Below are 14,363 nucleotides of genomic sequence, written 5' to 3' on the forward strand. Positions count from 1 at the left end.
TGGACTCCAAGGAAAAACTTGGACAAGTTGAGGTAGTGAGATTTTATCCTAAGCTCAGGCAAGTGTCCTGTTTTTCTACCCAGCCTGCTCTCCAGCCCTCCATGATACTTGCCTGTCATTCTTCACTGCTGAAATCCCTGAAAATGGATCTAGCATTTGGATCCTGACAAATTTCGTGTCATTCTTTAATGCTGGGTCATGCAGCAATCAGACAGATGCAGCTCAATGGCACAAGGATAGGGATCAGGCACGTGCAGGCAGATCCTCTTCTCTGCCAGATTCTCCAGTGGCTACGAGTGACACAACTGAATTGGTGATGGGAATGGGGACTGCTTCTGCTTGGAGCAGATGTTGGCTGTGAGTACTGAGACTTGGAAATATTACTTGTATTTTGAAAGGAAATGTGGCAAATAAAAGTTATGACGCAGGGAAGAGGATGTCTACGTGTGTCAAGTACTCACAATGCCAACACACTGAAACATCGAGCTGGATTCCCTAGGCTGTAGAGGATTGTCTTTTCTGGTTTTTCACATGCAGAAAAACTATTTTTACATCCTTTGCAAAAATGTGCCTTTTAGCACCTTTGTGTTTTATGAAATCCAATCTGAAAAAATATTTCTCCCCTCTTCAAAATCTGAGCATCTATTTCTGCTTAGGTTTACATAAAGCTATAAAACCTTGACTTCTCTGAGAAACTCCCTCTCATGCTCAAAAATCTGAGCAATTGAGCAGAAACTCCTGAAAACATTTTGGGGAAAGCTACAATATCATGCCACATCAAGAAATCTCACAATCTTCTAGTTTTCCATCTAGTTATAGCAGGAAAAATTAAAAGGCCATGATGTGAAGGATGTCCAAGTGTAATTGGCCATTACCAGCTCTGCAACCATAGCACATACATTCAGCTCTCTGTGAACATCAGTGACTCCTCATTTTGGGCTGCCAGAGATGAAGCTGGCCAAAATCACACATCACTTTTGAAAATCATATTTACAATACAGTGAGCTTAGAAGGGTAAAATTGAGGGGGAAAGAAAAAGAAAAGAAAAAAAAAAGAAAAAGAAAAGAAGGAAAAAAAGGGCTTCAGGATTTCCTTGTTTAATAGAAAATAAAAATTAAAAGTGTGGCCTGTGCACACATTTCAGAAGTATAAATCCTACTTTTTCACAAGTCAGTCAAAAAAAAAAGGGAAACCACTAACACTAGAACTATTTCAGTTTGTGATGCTCACTGCCGTGATGCTCTTCAAGCCCAGTGCAGAATTCATGACAGTAAATTGCACATACCCATGTCGTGGCCATCAGCAGAGAGATCTAACAGTAGGACTCAGAAGAGCCAGCACATTGCATGTTTAGTAATGTGATGGTTTTAGGTTGTTGCTACTGAGGACAGGAACACATCTCCAAATTGATTTTTTCTTGAGATTCATTCCCAGAGCTTGAAGACTTCTCATGCACCTGAGAATTTGGGCGTTTTGCTAAAGAAATCTGCCTGCTCCTCTTTCTAGACAGAAATGGAAGGGAAGGCTGGGTCTGCCCCTCTGCCAGGGGCTGTTGGTGGAGCTCTGGGACCATGATGCAAGCTGAAATCCCAATTCATCCTGAGTGGACTCAAGCAAACACTTCCTTGGAGACTGTCCTCTCTGCCAGAGGGGGAACGCTGTCCTTCTCTCCAGACGAAGAAAGGTCCCTGTGAGAGCTGAAATGCAGCGGTGCTGGGCACAGGCAGGAGGGCCCAAGAGGAGCTGTAATTGTGCTCCAAAGTGGAAGCTGATCCTCTCTTTGGTGCACAGGGTCACTGCCTGGGTTAGGTGTGTACACACCAGCTCTGCAGGAACATCGCTAGGGGGATCCCCACAGCATGGGCACATCCCACATGGATCCAGGCATGTGGGTACATCCCAGGCAGGCTCCCAGGACATCTCTCCAATCAGTCCCTGAGAGGCAGAGGCACAGGATCCCTGGTCCTGTCACTCTCAGGTGAGCTCAGTAGAGGATGGGTGTGAAGAAGTTCACCCAAGGTGAGATGGTGGTGCTTCCAGGCACACATGGTGGCATACCTTCAGGCACTCCCAGTATATTTCTACCTTCCAGGAGCTTCAGTCCCAGAGGTCAACCAGATCTCATGTGATGCCTGATAAAAAGTAAATGACTTCCTAACACTATACAAAGCCTGTAAAAAATGCACATGCAAATACACTCAAATACTTGAAATTAAAATTCCAGTAGTATATTCTGTTTTCATTCTTATGTTATTACTACTTTTTTTTTTCAGAAGTCATAAATTTTCTTGTTTTAAGTTGTTGCATAATATAAAATTAATTCCAGATGAGTGTGTTTTTACTGTCCTTGTTTTAGTTTTTTCAGTTATTTTTCATAAATATATTTTACATCTAACTACCTCAGCTGACTTTTGTTTTGTTTTGTCGCATATGAAGTCATGCACTTTCTATATTTGGGGATGTGGGGGGAGGAATTATTTCAATTTTGAATAACCAGGTTCAAAGCCATGTTGATCAATTTATAGAGGAGATCAGTTTAAGAAGACATAACTATTGACAGCTGCAGAACATACATTTTATTTTTAGGTTCTGTTGGGGTATAGTTTAACAAAAAACCATCACAAGCTGCTTATTAATTTGCCTTAAAAATGTATGCTCTTTCCTATTCAAGTTGTGTTATTTAACTCTTCTCTTGTACACAATTTATGTGACAAAGACTAACATAACAGTTGGCAGATAAACAGCAAATTGAACAGAATGGACCAATAGTTTCTCAGTTCTCTGTCGTAAACTGTTGCATTATACACTGATTGTGCTAAAAGAATTGTTACTGTGCTTATACTCCTTAGTCACCACTGCAGAAATAAAGTGATGGAAGATCACATTTGTGTTTATGGAACAGTGTAGATAACCCCTCCCCCCCCAGTACAAGCACAGTGACTAGAGGTGAATGATATCATTGCAGAACTTGTGCTTTGACTTGTAAACATTGTAAAAATGTATTTGGTATTTTATTTCAAATGAAGAATCAAAATAGTTATAAAAAAAAGAAAAAGAAAAAGAAATCTTCCTGTAAATATATATATTCTGAATCCATGTATACAAACATTCCTTTAGAGTTCAGATTGTGAAGAGTGTCTTTATTGGCTAGAGACAGCTGCCTCCCGTGGCAGAGGTTACATGTGCTATAGTAAAGAACACAGTGTGTGAAGTATTTGATGTACTGCAGTACCATAGTTATTTTGGTCTGTTAAGTAAGTTGCAATTTGTGATGAAATGAAGTTGAAAGTAGTGCTTCATACTAACAAATTTCCTTGGTTACAACTTGATTTTTCTTGTAAAACTTAAAAGGGAAACTTGAAAATTTTATATATTTGGATTTTGTAGATTTTTTTTATTTTATTGCAACACAAGGTACCAAAATCATTAAATAAAGTACACTGTGGTCATTTTACCCTGTCTCTTGAGTCCTTTTTAAAACTCTTTTATCCTAGGGGATCAGAAAAAGAATGCTAACTTTTGAGCTTCTGAAATTATTAGCAAAGAAGACAAAATTTGCCCCAGCTTGGATAATGGTTTGGGACAGATGATCTCTAGACATCTTCTCCACCAGTAATTATTTTATGCTTCTAGGCAGTATTACCACAGGACCTCCCATCCCCGAACACGGGAGTGATGCAAGGGGCTCCCAGGTTACCCCTGGGAGAAGATTTTACCTGGGGCTTGGACAACCTTACATATGTTTTCCCAGCAGGGATGCCCAGGAAATCAGCAGATACCCCAGCAGGCATCTCACCCAGAGCAGCAGAAGAGGGTGCTCAGGCCACCATGGATGAGGCTCTATGTGCAGTCTTGACAGAAGACCTCCAGAACAGCTGCCCTTGCCCAGGGAGCAGGTCAGCAGGTCCTCCCACTCGGCCACTTTGAGCCAAAGTGCTCTCCAACACGGGGCCCCACTCCCCAGCTGCCCCCTGGCCCATCCACAACACCAAGCACGGGAGAGGCAAGAGGAGCTTGACCCTGCCACTGGAAAGGGAGATTTCTGGGCTCTGATCTCAGGGCTGTCCAGGGAGTGCAGAAACCCAGGATTCTTCCATCACCTGAGAAGGGCACCGGTCACAGGGAACAGAAGAAGGTGCTTTGTTGTTTTTAAACCCCCTTCAGACTCCTGAAAGGATCATCATTCAGTGGTACCCATCAAGTAGTGGAGAAGCGAGAGCTGAGCCTCACTCCAGTCTTGTCTTGACCCAAATAATTGGGAAAAACTGCAGGGAAGATGCAGATGGTTCTACCTCTGCCTGCTGGGCAACTGCTTAAATCACTGAACTATTACTCAAGTTGTTGCTGTCTTTGGCAGCATCTCCAGTATCCTTGATAGCCCTCTTGGCCTTCATTGCCACATTTGCGTGTGCAATGCCACCTCAAGCAGCAGCCAAAGTTTGTTCAAGAAAGGCAAGTTCCTAGATGCCTCAGCCTTTCTGTCCCACAGCCATGTTCCCATTCCTTCTTAGACACTGCTTCTTGGCCTTCCTCAGGTGATAAAGAAAGGGAGATGAGGGGGAAACAACCCACAAAACAATTAAGTAACTGTCATGAGTTGAAAGAAAGAATATATATGTATATATGTATATATCCTGGGTAAGTGAATTTTCAAGTAGGGATGATATGTGACTGATAGATTCTCAGAGGGCTTGTTTTTCATGTGTATCTGTTGTGTGGCTAAGAGTTTGAAGGGAGTAGTTTGTTATTTTAACTTGGAAAAGCATAATGGAAGGAGAAGCAGCCCAGCAGTACTACTGGAATTATTTCACATAAGTCCTAAATCCTCAGTGCCTATAACCCTGTGAATGCCCACCAAAGGCTCCAAAACCAGTAAGCAAGTAATAGAAACACACTTTTAAATATTTTTTTCCCCCTAGCATGGTTTCCTACTCCTCTCCCCAAATGCAGACTGCACGGGACACATTAACTGGGTGGGCTGCTGCCACAGTGGGGTCTAGTTAGCCTGGAGTAAAAGGGATTTATTTTGCATGGTTTTATGCAAATTATTTACCTCTGGGGAAAAAGCTTTCTCCAGGGGACGTTTAATGAAAACCTACGTGAAAGAATCAGAGCAGCTTCTTTTTAGGCTGAACAAAGGTAGTAGACAGTTTAATTAGATTCTTTACAACAGAAGGAGAGAAAAAATTTGCAAGTGGGTTGAAAAGTGCTTATTCAGAGTACTTCTTGTCTCTGCTGCCTTAAAAGAATAGACATGTCTATAGTTTCAGGGAAAAAGAAGAAAATCTGAAAAACTAAATACAGTGACTTGGTAATAAAAGTCCTGAGTATCTTGGCAAAATTAAGCAAGCAGGGTTTTTCTCCTACTTTACTTAGTTTGGGAGCTAATAAGAGGCTGGGCTGAATACTGTGCTAATAATAGACCTAGAGACCTGTGTGCATGGGAAAGAGCAGTGTCTTTGTCCTATAGCAATGGGGAACCTGGAAAGGTAGATTAGAGACAAGAAGATAGGTGTTTTTCTCCTGCATGTTGCACAGGTATAAGAGGCTGTATAAGGTTCAGTGATTTCAGAAACAAAGCTGGAAAGCAGAAAAGTAAGTACTGATGTACAGTGTTTTTGCTGTGGGAGCATTTCAGACCCACAGTCAAGCATAGAACCGCAGGTGAATTTGATGTGAAGATGGGTTGGAAATCTACTCCCAGGCATGATTTTGGGCTAAACACACTCTGAAGTACACTACTCTCTAAGGTGTGTTGTCCACACAACAATGCATTTTTTATCTACTTTACGTTAGTGTTTTTCTCACATGCTCATGTGCACTCCGTTCCAACGGGAAGAGAGCTCAGTTTGCTGACAAAAAGCTCCGGAGATGTAGAGCCAGGCTGAGTGGAAGGGTGGCTTTCCCTGCCTTTGCTGCCACCTAGCACAGCGGGCCGTGCATGTCGTGGGCTTCACAGGCTACTCTTCAGCACGAGGCTTCATCCAAGGCGGAAGGATTTCTCATTTACAAGGGGCTATACGAAAAAATTGATGCTCACACTCACTCTGTCTTTCAGCAACCCATTTTAAATCAGGTTCTTGTTAAGTGCAGTGAGCACAAGCTTTGCTGCCATGATCACACCCAAAGTACACCTGCTGCTTCCTGCTGCTGTGTGGCTGCCATGTGCGCTCACAGGAATTACTCTGTTAACCAAGCTGACCAGTTTTTGGAAGGCATGATCACTGATAATGCCTCAAAACATGGAAGGATGAGTTTAAGTACATTACTACTATAAATAATTGGAATTGAGCTCCTGGATTATTAAGAATATTGTGGTCTGCTGTATTTCTCACTCTTGTAGTGAGACAAGAGGCACAATGACTAGCCTCAGCTTGGCCACCCTCTGCAAACCAGTTATTTCGCAACTTGCAGTTAAATGAAAGTAAGAGGGAACATTTGGAGTCTCTGTCAGACTGAGTGAGCAGCGTTACACAACTCAGCCTTTCTGTATTTCACATTTATCCCTACTGATCTTTTTTTCTTGTCTGATGATTTTGTAACTCTTCCAAGATTCTCCCTTTAAGGCATTTTCCTTTTGTATGCATTTCTTCATCTATTTTAAATGCCCATTTGTCTCTGATATTTGTTTTTGTGTTTTCCTTTGGGGATTTGTTTTGCTTTGGGCTCTGCTTCCCATCTGTTATGTTTGAGACTATGTTTCAAGTGCTGTCACCTTTTCATGCTAACTTTGATTCCAGCTGACTGTGTTGGTGCAGCAGTTGTGAGGAGCTATGTGGTTACATTACAGGTAACATTTTGTGACGTTTTATCAGAGGTCTGATGTCCTGAGGGATGTCCTGAAAAAAGCAGGAAAATTAACCTATCTCTCAACTTCTCTGCCTGTCAGTGTTTTGTTAGGTAACCTGTGCCATCTTCTGCCTACAGTTTCACCCCAGGATCCATTGTGCTGACTTGGAATTTCTGGGATTTTTTATGTGACTTCACCTAGCCCATATTTTAAAATCTAGAAAGACCCAACCCAAACTAAGGAGATTCTTCCTTAGCTGTTTCATAATATCCTAGACCAATCACCGTTTCCCAAGAACATAAATAATTGCCATGTGCTTAAACTCTGCTTTAGCATAAATCATATAGCATGTCTTAATGATGTCCTTTAATGACATCCCTAAATATTTTACTCATGTGAGCAGCTTACACAGTGCAGTGTGCACTGTATTTGTAAAGAAAAAATGAGGTTGAAGCTTCAGTTCCATTATTTGGTTTAAAGGCAGAAATGGGCCACTTTGCCTCCTGTGAGAAGTGCTGGTGCTCACACAGGGGTTACAGCTCTCCTCTCTCTGCCCCAGCTGCTGGCAGCCAGGGTATTACTGGCTATGAAGAATAACTATGCCTCATGGTTATATCTTTCTTTAAAGTGGCATCAACTCCTATGTGTGACTTGTAACTAATAATGAATTAAGCTCAGCCTTTAGATGGGCTTTTGGTTATATATCTGACCCATTTCATATAGAAAGTTATAATTATCCAGCTTCATTCTATTTATGTAGTTACCAGGTTTTTTACATTTGATCCCATCACCTGATACCAAACTGTTACTCTGTGCTGATAAGACATGAGATTTCAGTGATAGCATTTTCTTCAACACCCTAGTGGGACAGGATTTCATTAGAGCGGTGTATTATCTAACACATAAAATTATTTTACCTTGCCTGTAGAGGACCTCTGTGAGGCTTTGTTGCAGGAAGAATTTCAGGGTGAAACTTTTGTCTTTGATATCCTTGTATTGATTCCTAGAATTAGACACCTTCAGAAAATATGCAATTAAATGAGAAACATGCAATTAAATGAGAAACATTCTCAGAAATTAGGAAAGTGGTCCTTGGTATTCATTCTCAGTGCTCAGTTGAATGTCTGACACATCATGATGGTGAGACTTTAGGATGTGGGCTGGGGAGCAGGGAATGTAAAGGACCATTTCTGCTCCTGCCTGAACCTGTCACCCAGCCCCTACAGGAGATCACCTCTGGCTCCTGCCCATTTTAAAGGCTGTTGTTCCTCCCACTTGGCACAGGAGCATTGCTGCTTTGTCTGGATTCCTCTCACCTACCATGCAGCCCCATGAAATTGCACAGGGGCAGCTGGACTTAGCACTCCTCACCAGTGTGTGGTTTGGGTGGTGACATGGCTAATGATCTGATCCAGTATGGCACATGTCCTCTCTCAGCACTGGCTGAAAGTCACTGCACTGTGTTTCCAATCAGGTATGCCATGGTAGTGCATGCAAGTAGGACACAAGAAATCTCAATTTTAAATTTAACTTTTTCAACATTGTTTTGAATACAGATCTCCTAAAACCTTTTCTTTAATTAACTTTTCTTGCATAGATAATTCATTTTTACCAGCAGCCTATGCTACAGGATGCTTCTGACTGTGCACAGAGATAATATACTCTCTTTTTATTTCTGCCTGAAGCAGAATTAAAATAGGAAGTGAAGTTTTGGTTGCACTTTTATCCTTTGGAGTAGTTTTTCTTGTGTGCACGTGTGCAACCTCTTTTGAGATTATAGCTCTTACATTTCCTAAAGGAAGACTCAGAAAAAACAGGGCAGCCTTAGAGAAAAACAAAAAATCTTGGAAGAACATAAAAGTCTTGTGTTCATTACAGTTTGCCTTGAAGACTTCATCTGACATTTCTCTGAAGCCTCAGTTATCAGAAGCAGTCATTTGCTCTGCATTATCTACTACCTCGATTCAAAAGAAGTACTAAAGCAGTGCCATTCGAATTCAGACAGGAAGACAGGTCCCAAGGGAGATGCTCTGCCGCTTGTGAAGGCAGCTGGTTAGGGGGAAGAAAGCAGAGAAGCTTCTAGGCTCAGGATCTCTCTGTGATTTATCTTTAACTGCCTGGGACAAATATACAAAGACTCTGTGGCAGGGTGTCAAGGCAGATCAAACTGTGCAGCAGCAGTGAGCAGAGCCAGCAAGGACATACAGCCGGTCAGACGTGGTAGGGAGGGTGAGAAATGGAGCTGGGCACCGTGTCCTGCTGCCTTGCCAGAGCTGAGCTTTTATCTGTGGCAAGGCACTGCTCCTTCTTCTGGCACTTTCCAGGCCCCACATGTCTGGTTTTTGAGCAGAGGCTGTGAAGAGAACTTTTTCATACTGGCTTTTTCAGTCCACATCAGGCTGCAAGAACAGCTGGGTGCCTGTGTGCCAGCTCGCATTGCTGCTGGCTCGGACAGCGCACGGCGCCGGTCTGAGCTCTTCCTGCGAGCTGTCAGGACACAGATGCAGCATCTGGTGTGAGTGCTCAGAGGTGCTCAGCTAGTGTTCAAAGGAATAATCTCTGCTTCAGCAATGTGGGTTTCCACTTGTGCCAAGGCAGCAATGTTTTAAATTCCCCATGCCCTTATTGTTCCTGACATCGGAAGCACCAGCTGCAAACTTACTTACAGCCAATATGCTCGGGGGGAAAAAATGAAAAAGCAGAGGCCAAAGTGTTAGCAAACCTTTTCACCCTGCAAGGTTCCCTGTTCAAAGGTCCTTCCTTCCCTTGCCATCAGATGCCAGCAAAGGAGATGCAATGTTTGGGGTTTTCCACGATATGTGTTATGGCATTTGTAAGTGTGAACTGGGCAGACTTAACTCCATGAGGTGGGCAGGCAGGGAGTTCTTCTTTCAGGCTGGCCAGGGTAAATATCTTAAGGAATTGGGCATATAAAAATATTTTCCTTTCCTCTTACAAAGGGGAATAACTGCACTATCTAATCCATGTTGAGCCATCACAGAATATCCTGAGTTGGAAGGAACCCACAAGATCATCAAGTCCAAATCCCTGCCCCACACAGCACCACCCCCAAGAGTCACACCATGTGCCTGAGAGCACTGTCCAAATGTCTCTTGAGCTCTGTCAGGCTGCTGCTGTGACCACTTCACTGGGAGCCTGTTCCAGGGCCCAAACACCCACTGGGTGAAGAACTTTTTTCTAATATCCAACCTAAACCTCCCGTGACACAACTTCAGACCATTCCCTGTCACTGGTCACCAGAAAAAGAGATTGATCCCTGGCCCTCTCCTTCCCTTCATGAGGAAGTTCCTCAGTCTCCTCTTTTCTAGACTGAATAAACCAAGTGACCTCAGCTATTTCTCATCCATCTTGCATTTTGACAGCTTTTGTAACTTAAGACAACCTGCCTTGCTAAGTAATGTCTATGATAGTGGCAGCTAAAGTTGGTGATTTTATATTAGGATGGTTGTAATGATGCAGCACTGCTCACTAAACAAAAATGTATGTAATGAAAAAGGGGGGAAAAACAGCCCAGCAACCTGTACAGCATCAAGTATTTCCATTCCAGATGCACTGTTGCTACACAAATGGATTCTTGGGAGAAATAAACCTTCAACTTTTCTGCTAAAATGTAAGGTAAACCCAGCACACACACAGAGCAGTATGGGACGCCAGGAAGGGAAATTTGGGTCATGGGCATATGAATTACTTGGAGCCAGTGATGTTTTCTTCATTTGACTTACTAATTTACTTCATGCAGCTGCCAACACTTGCTGCACCTCTTAAAATTGACTTCGCCCCACCCCAGCAGTAGCACATTTATATTGGGCTGAATCACCACCACCTTCTCCAACACATCCTGCCTGTGCTCAGCCAAACATCTTTTTCTCTCTCCAGTTGCAAAATAGTAGCTGCTCCCAGCAGTTGAGTATTAAATCTGATCAAATTCGATGGAAGCAGGCCCTCATTTTGTCCCAAAAGAACTGATACTACAGACTCACGTGTTTTCCTTTGACTGCCTGTCTCCGCTGCTGTCTCTTGCCTGGCACACTGCCTGGAAAGGAGGAGGGACTGTTGAAACAGGACGGCTTGCCAAAGAAATCAAGCTCCTTTGGAAAAAAGCCCCAGTATGAAAATTTCAGCCTTTTTTCGGATGTCCTCTTTCTACAGGTGAAATACACTTTTATATTTGAAAATATCAGGTTCCCTCACTGTGAAACCTGTTAGTCGTTTGTGGTTTTTTCTCTGCAGTGCAGGAATATTCTGATATATATAATATATACATATATATATATATATATCTCTTGGTAGATATAATACAAAAAGTATTTGTTGAGGTGGAAACATTATTCAGGAACCTGAGTGTTTCTGGCTTTATTTGCCCCAATGTGAGCATGCTGCTAACACAGATCTTGTCTCCTACTTTTGACATTGGAAATGGGGCCCAAATCCTCAGAGATGGGCAAATTCATAATTGATGAAAAATTCCTATAAACCTAGTTACAACAATTGTAGAGATCAGCATTAAAATTAGGAGCTTGGGCTACAGAAATAATTATTTGCTTGCTATCTATTTTTGCTGCATGGTTTGAAGGGACAATCTGTTAGAAATCAGCACATCTACAGAAACTGCCTGGTTCACCAGCTAATAAAAATTATTAAGTGTAATAATGACAAAGCAAGCATGAGTGATATCATCTTAACATTTGCAAAGCCCAGGTGGACTGAATAATAATGGTCTGCTACTTGCCTTGCAACATCAGCTGAAGTAGGTTCCATGCTCCTGTTTATACTAAAGGAACAGGGCATCACAAAAACACACACGAAACTTACCTAAGCTGCTGTGTAAAGTTAGTATCCAGTCCTGTAGCCATTAATGTAAGATAGTTAAGAAATTAAAGATGGATTGATGCATTCCAACAGCTGAGATTTTATGGCTGCCTTTTTAGGTCAGCTCTCTACTCTCATCCTTTCTTGAAGTGTGTTTTTGGGCCCTGGTGGGTGTTTAGCTGCCCACATGCCAGGCTCTTCTGACTCACCTTGCTGCAGACAGCAATAAAAGCCATCCTCCAAATTTAAACGCTTGACAAACTGTACATCCACTGGCTCACAAGGAGAGCTTTGCAAATGAAGCACTGGGCATGGAGTAACCAAAGCAACTTAAAAGTGATTTCAGCACAACTTCAGACCCTTTGCTGCACCAGCAGGGTGGAATAAACCACTCAGTATAAGTGTCTATTGGTTCATTTACTACAGCTGCTATGCAGAAAGCTTATTGCCTCCTAGAAATGTTATTTGTGCATACTGTAGGATGACAGAAAAATACCAGAAGTTCTTTATACAAATCTTCCTCTCTTGTTAGAAAAGCAGCTTTCCCTTATCAAGTTTGCTCTCTATGGGGATCTTAAGGAGGTGGTGGGATGTGCACAAAGACCCGAACTTAACCACATTAGCTCCTCAGCTATAACTACCTCTGTCTGTGTGGCCACGCCTGAGCCAGCCCTGGGCTGAACAAGATATTCCAGGGCACATGACACACTGGAAACAGGGTGGCTGGGTCAGCCAGGCTGCTGCCTCTTCCTCTGACTGCTCTGCACAGGCAGCCCAGGGCAGCACCACACCATGCACTGCCCCAGACCCGGGGAACCACAGGCGCTTGAGCTTGCTTCAATCCTCTCCAAAAGCAAACCTTTACTGGGATTTAAGCCTTGTCCTAAAGACCCTGGGTATCATCACAGGGGATGGCTGTAGGAAAGATTTTGAACCAAGAGAAGTGGCAGAGAGAGGAACTGGGTAGCAAGCATGACTACTAACTTGCTTTTGAGAGGAAACCACAAGCCTGGAGGTGAGAATACCTGATGAGCAAGTCTAACACAGCATTGACTACTAGATATCTTCCACTACATACTACTTTGCTCCAAACAGGCCCTGAGGGCTGCTGAGGTCTTCTCCTGAGCCTGCTCCTCCAGGATAAGTGCCCGCACCGGTGCTCAACTCAAAGAGCAACTTTGGTCCTGGAAATGCCATCAAAGCTGCTATGTTTCTGTGCTGGTGTCAGGTTTTGCAAGGAGAAAAAGGAGCCAGGAAGTTTTGTTTCCATAAATGTGACTGAGGATTGCCTAGAATTAGGATTCCAAGACTAGTTTTGGGTTTGGGTGTGCTTGCTTCAGCTGTGAGACTTGGTTTGTATTTTCATCAATGCCTTCAGACACTGAGCCAAGCTGCAGTCAGTCTTCTCCCTCAAGCTTGTTCTCACAAAGCCAGAGCAAATACCAAAGTATCTGTCTGGAAAGTGGAAATCCATGGTAAAAAACATTAACCAAGCAAGTCTGCAAATGCTGTCCCCACTAGTTAAGAAAATTAATCCACTGCATAATGAGCAAAAGAAAATTAATTCATATCTAAATGGACAAGATGCTTCAAAGGTTTTGGTGGATCTATCAGGAGAGTGTTTTTCACATGGTAGGGAGAAATCTGATCTTAAAGAAGTGTCTGAAGAGCTGGCAACTCCATTACAGAAATAAGAGCTCAGAAATGTTTCTAGGTACCTACAGCAGAGTTCAAATAGATCAGGGAGGTTTAGGTTGGACATTAAGAAGAATTTCTTCACAGAAAGGGAGATTAGACTTTGGAACAGGCTGCCCAGGGAGGTGGTGGAGTCACTGTCCCTGGAGGCATTTAAAGAAAGACTGGACATGGCACTCAGTGCCTTGGTCTAGTTGAACATGGTGATGTTGGGTCACAGGTTGGACTCAAAGGTCTGTTCCAGCCTAATTGATTCTGTGATTCTGTAAAAGAGAACAAATCTTCATTGGGGTCTCCATTTCTGTTCCTGCTTAAGAAGTAACTGAAAGAAAAATAAGTTGCTCTCAGCTAAGTGTAGACTTGACAAAACACTACTGAAAGAAACAGAAATGCAAACCCATCTGGAATATATGAACATTAGCCTCATCTGCATCCCAATTCATCTGTCACAAATTCTGTGTGCATTTTCAAGATGTTCTCTGAATAATACATGTTCTGCTAGAACTTCAGCATCTCATGTTTCCAGAGCATGGCATGGTTTTAGCTGGAAAACAAGAGCCAAAGGTGATGTGATGAGCTGTGCTGCATTTGCTTGTTACAGTAACTGGTACGGACAGCAAGGAGCGGTGGCCTTTCTCTTGTGATGGCTGCAACACAAGGCCCAGTGGAACAGGAACGCTCTACAACAGCTGACTCAGCACCATGGTGAGGAAAAAATATTGGGTCTGCTTTATGTATGCAGCCTGATGTTAATTCCAAATGGCATCTCACCTTGCAATGTTCCACACACAGGCAAAAGAGAGAAGTATTAGCAAACACTTCAGGTTCCCCTACAATTCAAAAGCTTGTTACATCTCTCTGACCAATTTTCTGACATAAAGAGGTAATTCTAACCATTTTTAAGTGTTTCAGGAAGCAATATATGGTATGCATGCGATATATGCTGTCACAAAATTCAAGGTTGCAAGTGACAAAACACAAAATTACCATAAAAAAAAGTAGACAAGCAAATACTGCAGAAACCCCATGATGAGAAAAGTATTGTGGA

The sequence above is a fragment of the Corvus cornix genome, chromosome 2 (genome assembly GCF_000738735.6).
Source record: "Corvus cornix cornix isolate S_Up_H32 chromosome 2, ASM73873v5, whole genome shotgun sequence".
In the NCBI taxonomy this organism is placed as follows: Eukaryota; Metazoa; Chordata; class Aves; order Passeriformes; family Corvidae; genus Corvus; species Corvus cornix.